Below are 12275 nucleotides of genomic sequence, written 5' to 3'. Positions count from 1 at the left end.
ATGTTAAAAGGTATGCAGTTGCCTCTCCTCCTCCTCTTCTTTTCCTTTCTTTCCTCCCCCTTTTCTTTTCCTTTCTTTCCTCCTCCTCAGTCTTTGTTTTCTCTCCAGGAGGAGTGGAGGCACTAGATAACATGTAAATGGATGGGGCTCTTTATGGTCCCGTACAGAACATAAATGATCCATGGTGACAGAGAGAGATACAGGACACAGGAAACAGGACAGCCTTATTTAAATGGTAAAGCTGACAAAGGAAAATAAATTGGCGAGAAGTTGGTTAGAGGGGTGGGGCCAATCTCAGAGGATGGGGAGAGCCATTTATTGCTGCCCTGACCAATCACACTCAAGATCCACCTAGCAATTCCGCTCCCACTCGAGCCTCTGCCGAGTCCCTAACCACCGGATGTTTCCTTTCAGGCGAAAACGGAAAGAGAACCTGTGATGCAACTTCCACTTTTTTTGGACTGATGGGTAGTTCCTCTCTCTCTCTCTCTCTCTCTCTCTCTCTCTCTCCACTGAAGCAGGGAAGAGGGGACTGATGGGTAGTTCCTCTCTCTCTCTCTCTCTCTACTGAAGCAGGGAAGAGGGGACTGATGGGTAGTTCCTCTCTCTCTCTCTCTACTGAAGCAGGGAAGAGGGGACTGATGGGTAGTTCCTCTCTCTCTCTCTCTCTCTCTCTCTCTCTCTCTCTCTCTCTCTCTCTCTACTGAAGCAGGGAAGAGGGGACTGATGGGTAGTTCCTCTCTCTCTCTCTCTCTCTCTCTCTCTCTCTCTCTCTCTCTCTCTCTCTCTACTGAAGCAGGGAAGAGGGGACTGATGGGTAGTTCCTCTCTCTCTCTCTCTCTACTGAAGCAGGGAAGAGGGGACTTATGGGTAGTTCCTCTCTCTCTCTCTCTCTCTCTCTCTCTCTCTCTCTCTCTATTGAAGCAGGGAAGAGGGGACTGATGGGTAGTTCCTCTCTCTCTCTCTACTGAAGCAGGGAAGAGGGGACTGATGGGTAGTTCCTCTCTCTCTCTCTCTCTCTCTCTACTGAAGCAGGGAAGAAGGGACTGATGGGTAGTTCCTCTCTCTCTCTCTACTGAAGCAGGGAAGAGGGGACTGATGGGTAGTTCCTCTCTCTCTCTCTCTCTCTCTCTCTCTCTCTCTCTCTCTCTCTCTCTCTCTCTCTACTGAAGCAGGGAAGAGGGGACTGATGGGTAGTTCCTGTCTCTCTACTGGAGCAGGGAAGAGGGGACTGATGGGTAGTTCCTGTCTCTCTACTGGAGCAGGGAAGAGGGGACTGATGGGTAGTTCCTGTCTCTCTACTGTAGCAGGGAAGAGGGGACTGATGGGTAGTTCCTATCTCTCTACTGGAGCAGGGAAGAGGGGACTGATGGGTAGTTCCTGTCTCTCTACTGGAGCAGGGAAGAGGGGACTGATGGGTAGTTCCTATCTCTCTACTGGAGCAGGGAAGAGGGGACTGATGGGTAGTTCCTGTCTCTCTACTGGAGCAGGGAAGAGGGGACTGATGGTGGGTTCTCTACCTGATAATGTGTTTTTGTAACACTGGATAAGAGGTTGTGCTTTCTTTACCTATGCTGAGCTGTTTTCAACGTATATTCTTCAGGTATAGCTGTGATGTATGACTTACAAAAAATGAATAATAAATCTGTCTTAACCATATAACCTCGGTAAGTATGAAAGTAGCTTTCAGGTGTGCTCCCTCTCCGGCCTCTAGGTCACCATGCTGCTCGTTAGGCCGGACACCTGTCACCAGCATATTGACACTCACCTGGACTCCATCACCTCCTTGATTACCTTTATGTGTCCCTCCCTTTGGTTTCATCCCCAGTCGTCCTTGTTCCTGTTTCCTGTCAGTGCGCTGTTTGTGTTTTTTTTTTATTTTTTATTAATGAAATGTATTCACTTCCTGAACTTGCTTCCTGACTCTCAGCGTACATCGGAACAGTTGCAATGGCTCCAGCCGTATTTAATAACATCAAACATTCAAAATAATAATAAATAATAATATAATAAAAGACATATATGATATTATTAGAGGGGAACATATAACGCTGTTGATATTTCAGGGCCTGCGTGTTCTCATCAAGCATCTTGATTATGATATCCTGAAGTTTTCAATGAGAACACTTTGGGATCTGCTTTTCATCTACTCTATAATACCTTCATGAGGGTGTCTTTAGTGGAGCTCGTTCGTCAGCTACCCACTATGCTTATACTTGCATACGGTGACCATTTTTAACTTGGACTACAGTAGTAATCCCTTTTATGTGTGTTTAGTAGTTGTAATATAAGTTGAGGATTGTAGTTATATTTGACCTTCATACTTCCACCCTTCGTAATTTACCCAATAGGCAAGTCAGTTAAAAATCAAATTCTTATTTTACAATGGTGGCCTACCCCCGGGTGTGTGTCTAAAGTTTACGACTTAAAAAATATATATATATTTATTCTAGCTTTATAACACTTGTAAGGACAACTTACTATATACTCAAATATTATCTTACGGTAATAGTCTGTTGATATTGAATAATTATTTAATATAAAATAATGTAATTAAATGGAAGTAGGTGGTAAACCTTGAGCTGTTCGTGATTTGAGAGCCATAGCACCATATGCACACATTTCATTTGTCTCTCTAGAATATTCTTCTTCACATTCTTCCTTTTAAAAAATGTGTGGGGGGTTCTGTAAAATGGATTTTGACGCCAATCTCTTCCTGCCATTACAGACGTGCAGACTAGCTATGAATTTATACAGTTCCTTAGAGGAGCATTTGCGCTTTGTCCTGGAAATGTGTTTAACAGCTACAGAGGAATATCAATTAGATCCATGATCCGCGTCAAGAAAAGAAGCAACGCTGTTTCCCCATTGCTGCTTCTATTATCAATTTCAACTGCAACACCGAGCCTTTTGTGCTCCGCTCTGCTCTTCAGGTGCGCCGTTATTTTTATGAACTGTTTTGTTAAACATACCGATGCCGTTCTCTCACCCTCTCCCCTCTGCCTGATCCTTCAAGGCTCCCTGCAAACACTTATAACTCTCATGCAAATTGCTCCTTCCATTTCTATCACTATTGTTCACAGTCTGAATAATTCTGCATAACTCTGTGTTCGGTTGCCCTGGGAACTAATGATTATTTCTACCACTTTGTTGAACTTGGCAGAGATTTCTTTTCAGAGATTTTCTACCACAGAGACTTAAAGAGGCTGGTGTCTCCAATGCTTTAGGAAGAATTTGCTTCAACAATACCCAATTATTCATAGCTGTTCTTAATTATTTTGACATGTGTGTGTGTGTGTGCGTGTGCGTGTGTGTGTGTGTGTGTGTGTTTGTCACACAGCTATATTTACCATACATTTTGATTGGTCTGTCTTGTCGACTTATCTAAATGACTAATTCTGCATATTTGAAATATGCATTGAACGTGTGTTGTGGTGAGAAGTCCTATTTTATTGAACCACTAGCTCTGTACACAGTGTTCTATTGCGAACTAACATCATTGTTCAGCAAGTAGACCAGCAAGTATCAGTCTGAGGCAAGCAAAACTGAACCATATAAGAGAGCACCAGCTGTTCTGGAAGACGGTGTTATCCAACTCTCCTTAGCCAATTTGAGTAAGACCTTTAACGATTAGCCCCTTTTTTTCAGCAAAGATATATATAATATTGGTACCATTTGAAAGGAAACACTTTGACGTATGTGGAAATATGAAAGGAATGTAGTAGAAAATAACACCATCGATCTGGTAAAAGATAATGCAAAGAAAAACAACTGTTACTTTATATTATTTTGTACCATCATCTTTGAAATGCAAAAATAAAGGCCATAATGTATTTTTTCCAGCCCAGGTGCAATTTATATTTCAGCTGGTAGATGGCAGCAAAGTGTCAGACTGATCCAATGAACCATTGCATTTTTGTTCAAAATTGTGTAATAAGACTGTCCTAATGTGCCTAATTTGTTTATTACAAACTTTTCAAAGTTCATAATTGTGCACTCTCCTCAAACAATAGCATGGTATTATTTTACTTTACTTTCTGGCCATATCAGACATGTCTATGTCTTGGGAAATGTTATTGTTACTTACAATCTCATGCTAATGGCATTAGCCTACATTAGCTCAACCTCATGCTAATGGCATTAGCCTACGTTAGCTCAACCTCATGCTAATTGCATTAGCCTACATTAGCTCAACCTCATGCTAATGGCATTAGCCTACATTAGCTCAACCTCATGCTAATGGCATTAGCCTACATTAGCTCAACCTCATGCTAATGGCAATAGCCTACATTAGCACAACCTCATGCTAATTGCATTAGCCTACGTTAGCTCAACCTCATGCTAATGGCATTAGCCTACGTTAGCTCAACCTCATGCTAATGGCATTAGCCTACGTTAGCTCAACCTCATGCTAATGGCATTAGCCTACGTTAGCTCAACCTCATGCTAATTGCATTAGCCTACATTAGCTCAACCTCATGCTAATGGCATTAGCCTACATTAGCTCAACCTCATGCTAATGGCATTAGCCTACATTAGCTCAACCTCATGCTAATGGCATTAGCCTACATTAGCACAACCTCATGCTAATTGCATTAGCCTACATTAGCTCAACCTCATGCTAATGTCATTAGCCTACGTTAGCTCAACCTCATGCTAATGGCATTAGCCTACGTTAGCTCAACCTCATGCTAATGGCAGTAGCCTACGTTAGCTCAACCTCATGCTAATGGCATTAGCCTACGTTAGCTCAACCTCATGCTAATGGCATTAGCCTACGTTAGCTCAACCTCATGCTAATGGCATTAGCCTACGTTAGCTCAACCTCATGCTAATTGCATTAGCCTACATTAGCTCAACCTCATGCTAATGGCATTAGCCTACATTAGCTCAACCTCATGCTAATGGCATTAGCCTACATTAGCTCAACCTCATGCTAATGGCATTAGCCTACATTAGCACAACCTCATGCTAATTGCATTAGCCTACATTAGCTCAACCTCATGCTAATGGCATTAGCCTACGTTAGCTCAACCTCATGCTAATGGCATTAGCCTACGTTAGCTCAACCTCATGCTAATGGCAGTAGCCTACGTTAGCTCAACCTCATGCTAATGGCATTAGCCTACATTAGCTCAACCTCATGCTAATGGCATTAGCCTACGTTAGCTCAACCTCATGCTAATGGCATTAGCCTACGTTAGCTCAACCTCATGCTAATTGCATTAGCCTACATTAGCTCAACCTCATGCTAATGGCATTAGCCTACGTTAGCTCAACCTCATGCTAATGGCATTAGCCTATGTTAGCTCAACCTCATGCTAATGGCATTAGCCTACATTAGCTCAACCTCATGCTAATGGAATTAGCCTACGTTAGCTCAACCTCATGCTAATGGCATTAGCCTACTTTAGCTCAACCGTCCCGTGGAAGGGACACCGATCGTAAAGGAGTTTTTTAAACAGGTCAACATTCGCAAGTCCGTGGGGCTAGATGGAATGGCAGGAGACATACTCAGTGCATACGTTGACCAGAAGGCAAGTCTCTCTCTGACCCAGTCTGTAATACCAACTTTCAAGCAGACCACCATAGTCCCCATGCCCAAAAAACGCCAAGATAACCTGTCTAAATGACTACTGCTCCGTAGCACTCACATCTGTAGCCATGAAATGCTTTGAAAGGCTAGTTATGGCTCACATCAACACCATCATTCCAGACACCCTGGACCCACTCCTATTTGAAAACCGCCCCAACAGATCCACAGACGACGCAATCTCTATTGCCCTGCCCTGCCCTCACCCACCTGGACCAAAGGAATACCATATATGAGAATGCTGTTCATTGACTACAGCTCAGCATTCAACACCATAGTACCCTCCAAGCTCATCACTAAACACAGGACCCTGGACGTGAACACCACCCAGCCATAAATACTGCTAAACAAGACTGCTAAACAAATGACACTACTAAACAAACAAGACTGCTAAACAAACAAGACTGCTAAACAAATGACACTACTAAACAAACAAGACTGATAAACAAACGAGACTGTTAAACAAACAAGCCTGCTAAACAAACAAGACTGCTAAACAAACGAGACTGTTAAACAAACAAGACTGCTAAACAAACAAGACTGCTAAACAAACAAGACTGATAAACAAACGAGACGGTTAAACAAACAAGACTGTTAAACAAACAAGACTGCTAAACAAACGAGACTGTTAAACAAACAAGACTGCTAAACAAACGAGACTGCTAAACAAATGACACTACTAAACAAACAAGACTGCTAAACAAACGAGACTGTTAAACAAACAAGACTGCTAAACAAACGAGACTGTTAAACAAACAAGACTGCTAAACAAACGAGACTGTTAAACAAACAAGACTGCTAAACAAACGAGACTGCTAAACAAATGACACTACTAAACAAACAAGACTGCTAAACAAACAAGACTGTTAAACAAACAAGACTGCTAAACAAACGAGACTGCTAAACAAATGACACTACTAAACAAACAAGACTGCTAAACAAACGAGACTGTTAAACAAACAAGACTGCTAAACAAACGAGACTGTTAAACAAACAAGACTGCTAAACAAATGACACTACTAAACAAACAAGACTGCTAAACAAACGAGACTGTTAAACAAACAAGACTGCTAAACAAACGAGACTGTTAAACAAACAAGACTGCTAAACAAACGAGACTGTTAAACAAACAAGACTGCTAAACAAACGAGACTGTTAAACAAACAAGACTGCTAAACAAACGAGACTGTTAAACAAACAAGACTGCTAAACAAACGAGACTGTTAAACAAACAAGACTGTTAAACAAACAAGACTACTAAACAAATGAGACTGCTAAACAAATGACACTACTAAACAAACAAGACTGCTAAACAAACGAGACTGTTAAACAAACAAGACTGCTAAACAAACGAGACTGTTAAACAAACAAGACTGTTAAACAAACAAGACTACTAAACAAATGAGACTGCTAAACAAATGACACTACTAAACAAACAAGACTGTTAAACAAACAAGACTGCTAAACAATCAAGACTACTAAACAAACAAGCCTGCTAAACAAATGAGACTGCTAAACAAACAAGACTGCTAAACAAACGAGACTGCTAAACAAACAAGACTGATAAACAAACGAGACTGTTAAACAAACAAGACTGTTAAACAAACAAGACTGTTAAACAAACAAGACTGCTAAACAATCAAGACTACTAAACAAACAAGCCTGCTAAACAAACAAGACTGCTAAACAAATGACACTACTAAATAAACAAGACTGATAAACAAACAAGACTGATAAACAAACAAGACTGCTAAACAAACAAGACTGATAAACAAACAAGACTGCTAAACAAACAAGACTGCTAAACAAATGAGACTGCTAAACAAACAAGACTGATAAACAAACAAGACTACTAAACAAACAAGACTGATAAACAAACAAGACTGATAAACAAACAAGACTGCTAAGCAAACAAGACTGTTAAACAAACAAGACTGATAAACAAATTAGACTGCTAAACAAACAAGACTGATAAACAAACAAGACTGTTAAACAAACAAGACTGTTAAACAAACAAGACTGCTAAACAAACGAGACTGTTAAACAAACAAGACTGCTAAACAAACGAGACTGTTAAACAAACAAGAGGAGCTCCAGAGTTCCTCTGTGGATATAGGAGAACCTTCCAAAACGACAACCATCTCTGCAGCGTTCCACCAATCAGGCCTTCATGGTAGAGTGGCCAGACGGAAGCCACAACTCAGTAAAAGAAAAACATGTTGCTTTGTCATTATGGGGTATTGTGTGTAAATTCATGGGGGAAATAAATATTTAATACATTTTAGAGTAAAGTTGTAATGTAACAATATGTTGAAATAGTCAAGTGGTCAAAATACTTTCCGAATGCAATGTATACACTTCTGTTACCACATCCACTCTGTACTGGTACTCTATATAGCCATGTTATTACCTCATACCCCTCCACATCCACTCTGTACTGGTACTCTATATAGCCATGTTATTACCTCATACCCCTCCACATCCACTCTGTACTGGTACTCTATATAGTCATGTTATTACCTCATACCCCTCCATATCCACTCTGTACTGGTACTCTATATAGCCATGTTATTACCTCATACCCCTCCACATCCACTCTGTACTGGTACTCTATATAGCCATGTTATTACCTCATACCCCTCCACATCCACTCTGTACTGGTACTCTATATAGCCATGTTATTACCTCATACCCCTCCACATCCACTCTGTATTGGTACTCTATATAGCCATGTTATTACCTCATACCCTCCACATCCACTCTGTACTGGTACTCTATATAGCCATGTTATTACCTCATACCCCTCCACATCCACTCTGTACTGGTACTCTATATAGCCATGTTATTACCTCATACCCCTCCACATCCACTCTGTACTGGTACTCTATATAGCCATGTTATTACCTCATACCCCTCCACATCCACTCTGTACTGGTACACTATATAGCCATGTTATTACCTCATACCCTCCACATCCACTCTGTACTGGTACTCTATATAGCCATGTTATTACCTCATACCCCTCCACATCCACTCTGTACTGGTACTCTATATAGCCATGTTATTACCTCATACCCCTCCACATCCACTCTGTACTGGTACTCTATATAGCCATGTTATTACCTCATACCCCTCCACATCCACTCTGTACTGGTACTCTATATAGCCATGTTATTACCTCATACCCCTCCACATCCACTCTGTACTGGTACTCTATATAGCCATGTTATTACCTCATACCCCTCCACATTCACTCTGTTCTGGTACTCTATATAGCCATGATATTACCTCATACCCTCCACATTCACTCTGTACTGGTACTCTATATAGCCATGTTATTACATCATACCCCCCACATCCACTCTGTACTGGTACTCTATATAGCCATGTTATTACCCCTCCACATCATACCCCTCCACATCCACTCTGTACTGGTACTCTATATAGCCATGTTATTACCTCATACCCCTCCACATCCACTCTGTACTGGTACTCTATATAGCCATGTTATTACCTCATACCCCTCCACATCCACTCTGTACTGGTACTCTATATAGCCATGTTATTACCTCATACCCCTCCACATCCACTCTGTACTGGTGCTCTATATAGCCATGTTATTACCTCATACCCCTCCACATCCACTCTGTACTGGTGCTCTATATAGCCATGTTATTACCTCATACCCCTCCACATCCACTCTGTACTGGTACTCTATATAGCCATGTTATTACCTCATACCCCTCCACATCCACTCTGTACTGGTGCTCTATATAGCCATGTTATTACCTCATACCCTCCACATCCACTCTGTACTGGTGCTCTATATAGCCATGTTATTACCTCATACCCCTCCACATCCACTCTGTACTGGTACTCTATATAGCCATGTTATTACCTCATACCCTCCACATCCACTCTGTACTGGTACTCTATATAGCCATGTTATTACCTCATACCCCTCCACATCCACTCTGTACTGGTACTCTATATAGCCATGTTATTACCTCATACCCCTCCACATCCACTCTGTACTGGTACTCTATATAGCCATGTTATTACCTCATACCCCTCCACATCCACTCTGTACTGGTACTCTATATAGCCATGTTATTACCTCATACCCCTCCACATCCACTCTGTACTGGTACTCTATATAGCCATGTTATTACCTCATACCCTCCACATCCACTCTGTACTGGTACTCTATATAGCCATGTTATTACCTCATACCCTCCACATCCACTCTGTACTGGTACTCTATATAGCCATGTTATTACCTCATACCCCTCCACATCCACTCTGTACTGGTACTCTATATAGCCATGTTATTACCTCATACCCCTCCACATCCACTCTGTACTGGTACTCTATATAGCCATGTTATTACCTCATACCCTCCACATCCACTCTGTACTGGTACTCTATATAGCCATGTTATTACCTCATACCCCTCCACATCCACTCTGTACTGGTACTCTATATAGCCATGTTATTACCTCATACCCCTCCACATCCACTCTGTACTGGTACTCTATATAGCCATGTTATTACCTCATACCCTCCACATCCACTCTGTACTGGTACTCTATATAGCCATGTTATTAACTCATACCCTCCACATCCACTCTGTACTGGCACTCTATATAGCCATGTTATTACCTCATACCCCTCCACATCCACTCTGTACTGGTACTCTATATAGCCATGTTATTACCTCATACCCCTCCACATCCACTCTGTACTGGTACTCTATATAGCCATGTTATTACCTCATACCCTCCACATCCACTCTGTACTGGTACTCTATATAGCCATGTTATTACCTCATACCCTCCACATCCACTCTGTACTGGTACTCTATATAGCCATGTTATTACATCATACCCTCCACATCCACTCTGTACTGGTACTCTATACAGCCATGTTATTACATCATACCCCTCCACATCCACTCTGTACTGGTACTCTATACAGCCATGTTATTACCTCATACCCTCCACATCCACTCTGTACTGGTACTCTATACAGCCATGTTATTAACTCATACCCCTCCACATCCACTCTGTACTGGTACTCTATATAGCCATGTTATTACCTCATACCCCTCCACATCCACTCTGTACTGGTACTCTATATAGCCATGTTATTACCTCATACCCCTCCACATCCACTCTGTACTGGTACTCTATATAGCCATGTTATTACCTCATACCCCTCCACATCCACTCTGTACTGGTACTCTATATAGCCATGTTATTACCTCATACCCCTCCACATCCACTCTGTACTGGTACTCTATATAGCCATGTTATTAACTCATACCCCTCCACATCCACTCTGTACTGGTACTCTATATAGGCATGTTATTAACTCATACCCTCCACATCCACTCTGTACTGGTACTCTATATAGCCATGTTATTACCTCATACCCCTCCACATCCACTCTGTACTGGTACTCTATATAGCCATGTTATTAACTCATACCCCTCCACATCCACTCTGTACTGGTACTCTATATAGCCATGTTATTACCTCATACCCTCCACATGCACTCTGTACTGGTACTCTATATAGCCATGTTATTACCTCATACCCCTCCACATCCACTCTGTACTGGTACTCTATATAGCCATGTTATTAACTCATACCCTCCACATCCACTCTGTACTGGTACTCTATATAGCCATGTTATTACCTCATACCCCTCCACATCCACTCTGTACTGGTACTCTATATAGCCATGTTATTAACTCATACCCCTCCACATCCACTCTGTACTGGTACTCTATATAGCCATGTTATTACCTCATACCCCTCCACATCCACTCTGTACTGGTACTCTATATAGCCATGTTATTACCTCATACCCTCCACATCCACTCTGTACTGGTACTCTATATAGCCATGTTATTACCTCATACCCCTCCACATCCACTCTGTACTGGTACTCTATATAGCCATGTTATTACCTCATACCCTCCACATCCACTCTGTACTGGTACTCTATATAGCCATGTTATTACCTCATACCCTCCACATCCACTCTGTACTGGTACTCTATATAGCCATGTTATTACCTCATACCCCTCCACATCCACTCTGTACTGGTACTCTATATAGCCATGTTATTACCTCATACCCTCCACATCCACTCTGTACTGGTACTCTATATAGCCATGTTATTACCTCATACCCTCCACATCCACTCTGTACTGGTACTCTATATAGCCATGTTATTACCTCATGCCCCTCCACATCCACTCTGTACTGGTACTCTATATAGCCATGTTATTACCTCATACCTCCACATCCACTCTGTACTGGTACTCTATATAGCCATGTTATTACCTCATACCCTCCACATCCACTCTGTACTGGTACTCTATATAGCCATGTTATTACCTCATACCCCTCCACATCCACTCTGTACTGGTACTCTATATAGTCATGTTATTACCTCATACCCCTCCACATCCACTCTGTACTGGTACTCTATATAGCCATGTTATTACCTCATACCTCCACATCCACTCTGTACTGGTACTCTATATAGCCATGTTATTACCTCATACCCCTCCACATCCACTCTGTACTGGTACTCTATATAGCCATGTTATTACCTCTCATACCCCTCCACATCCACTCTGTACTGGTACTCTATATAGCCATGTTATTAC

Source organism: Oncorhynchus keta, chromosome 34 (genome assembly GCF_023373465.1).
Source record: "Oncorhynchus keta strain PuntledgeMale-10-30-2019 chromosome 34, Oket_V2, whole genome shotgun sequence".
In the NCBI taxonomy this organism is placed as follows: domain Eukaryota; kingdom Metazoa; phylum Chordata; class Actinopteri; order Salmoniformes; family Salmonidae; genus Oncorhynchus; species Oncorhynchus keta.
Note: the sequence above shows the minus strand (reverse complement) of the source record.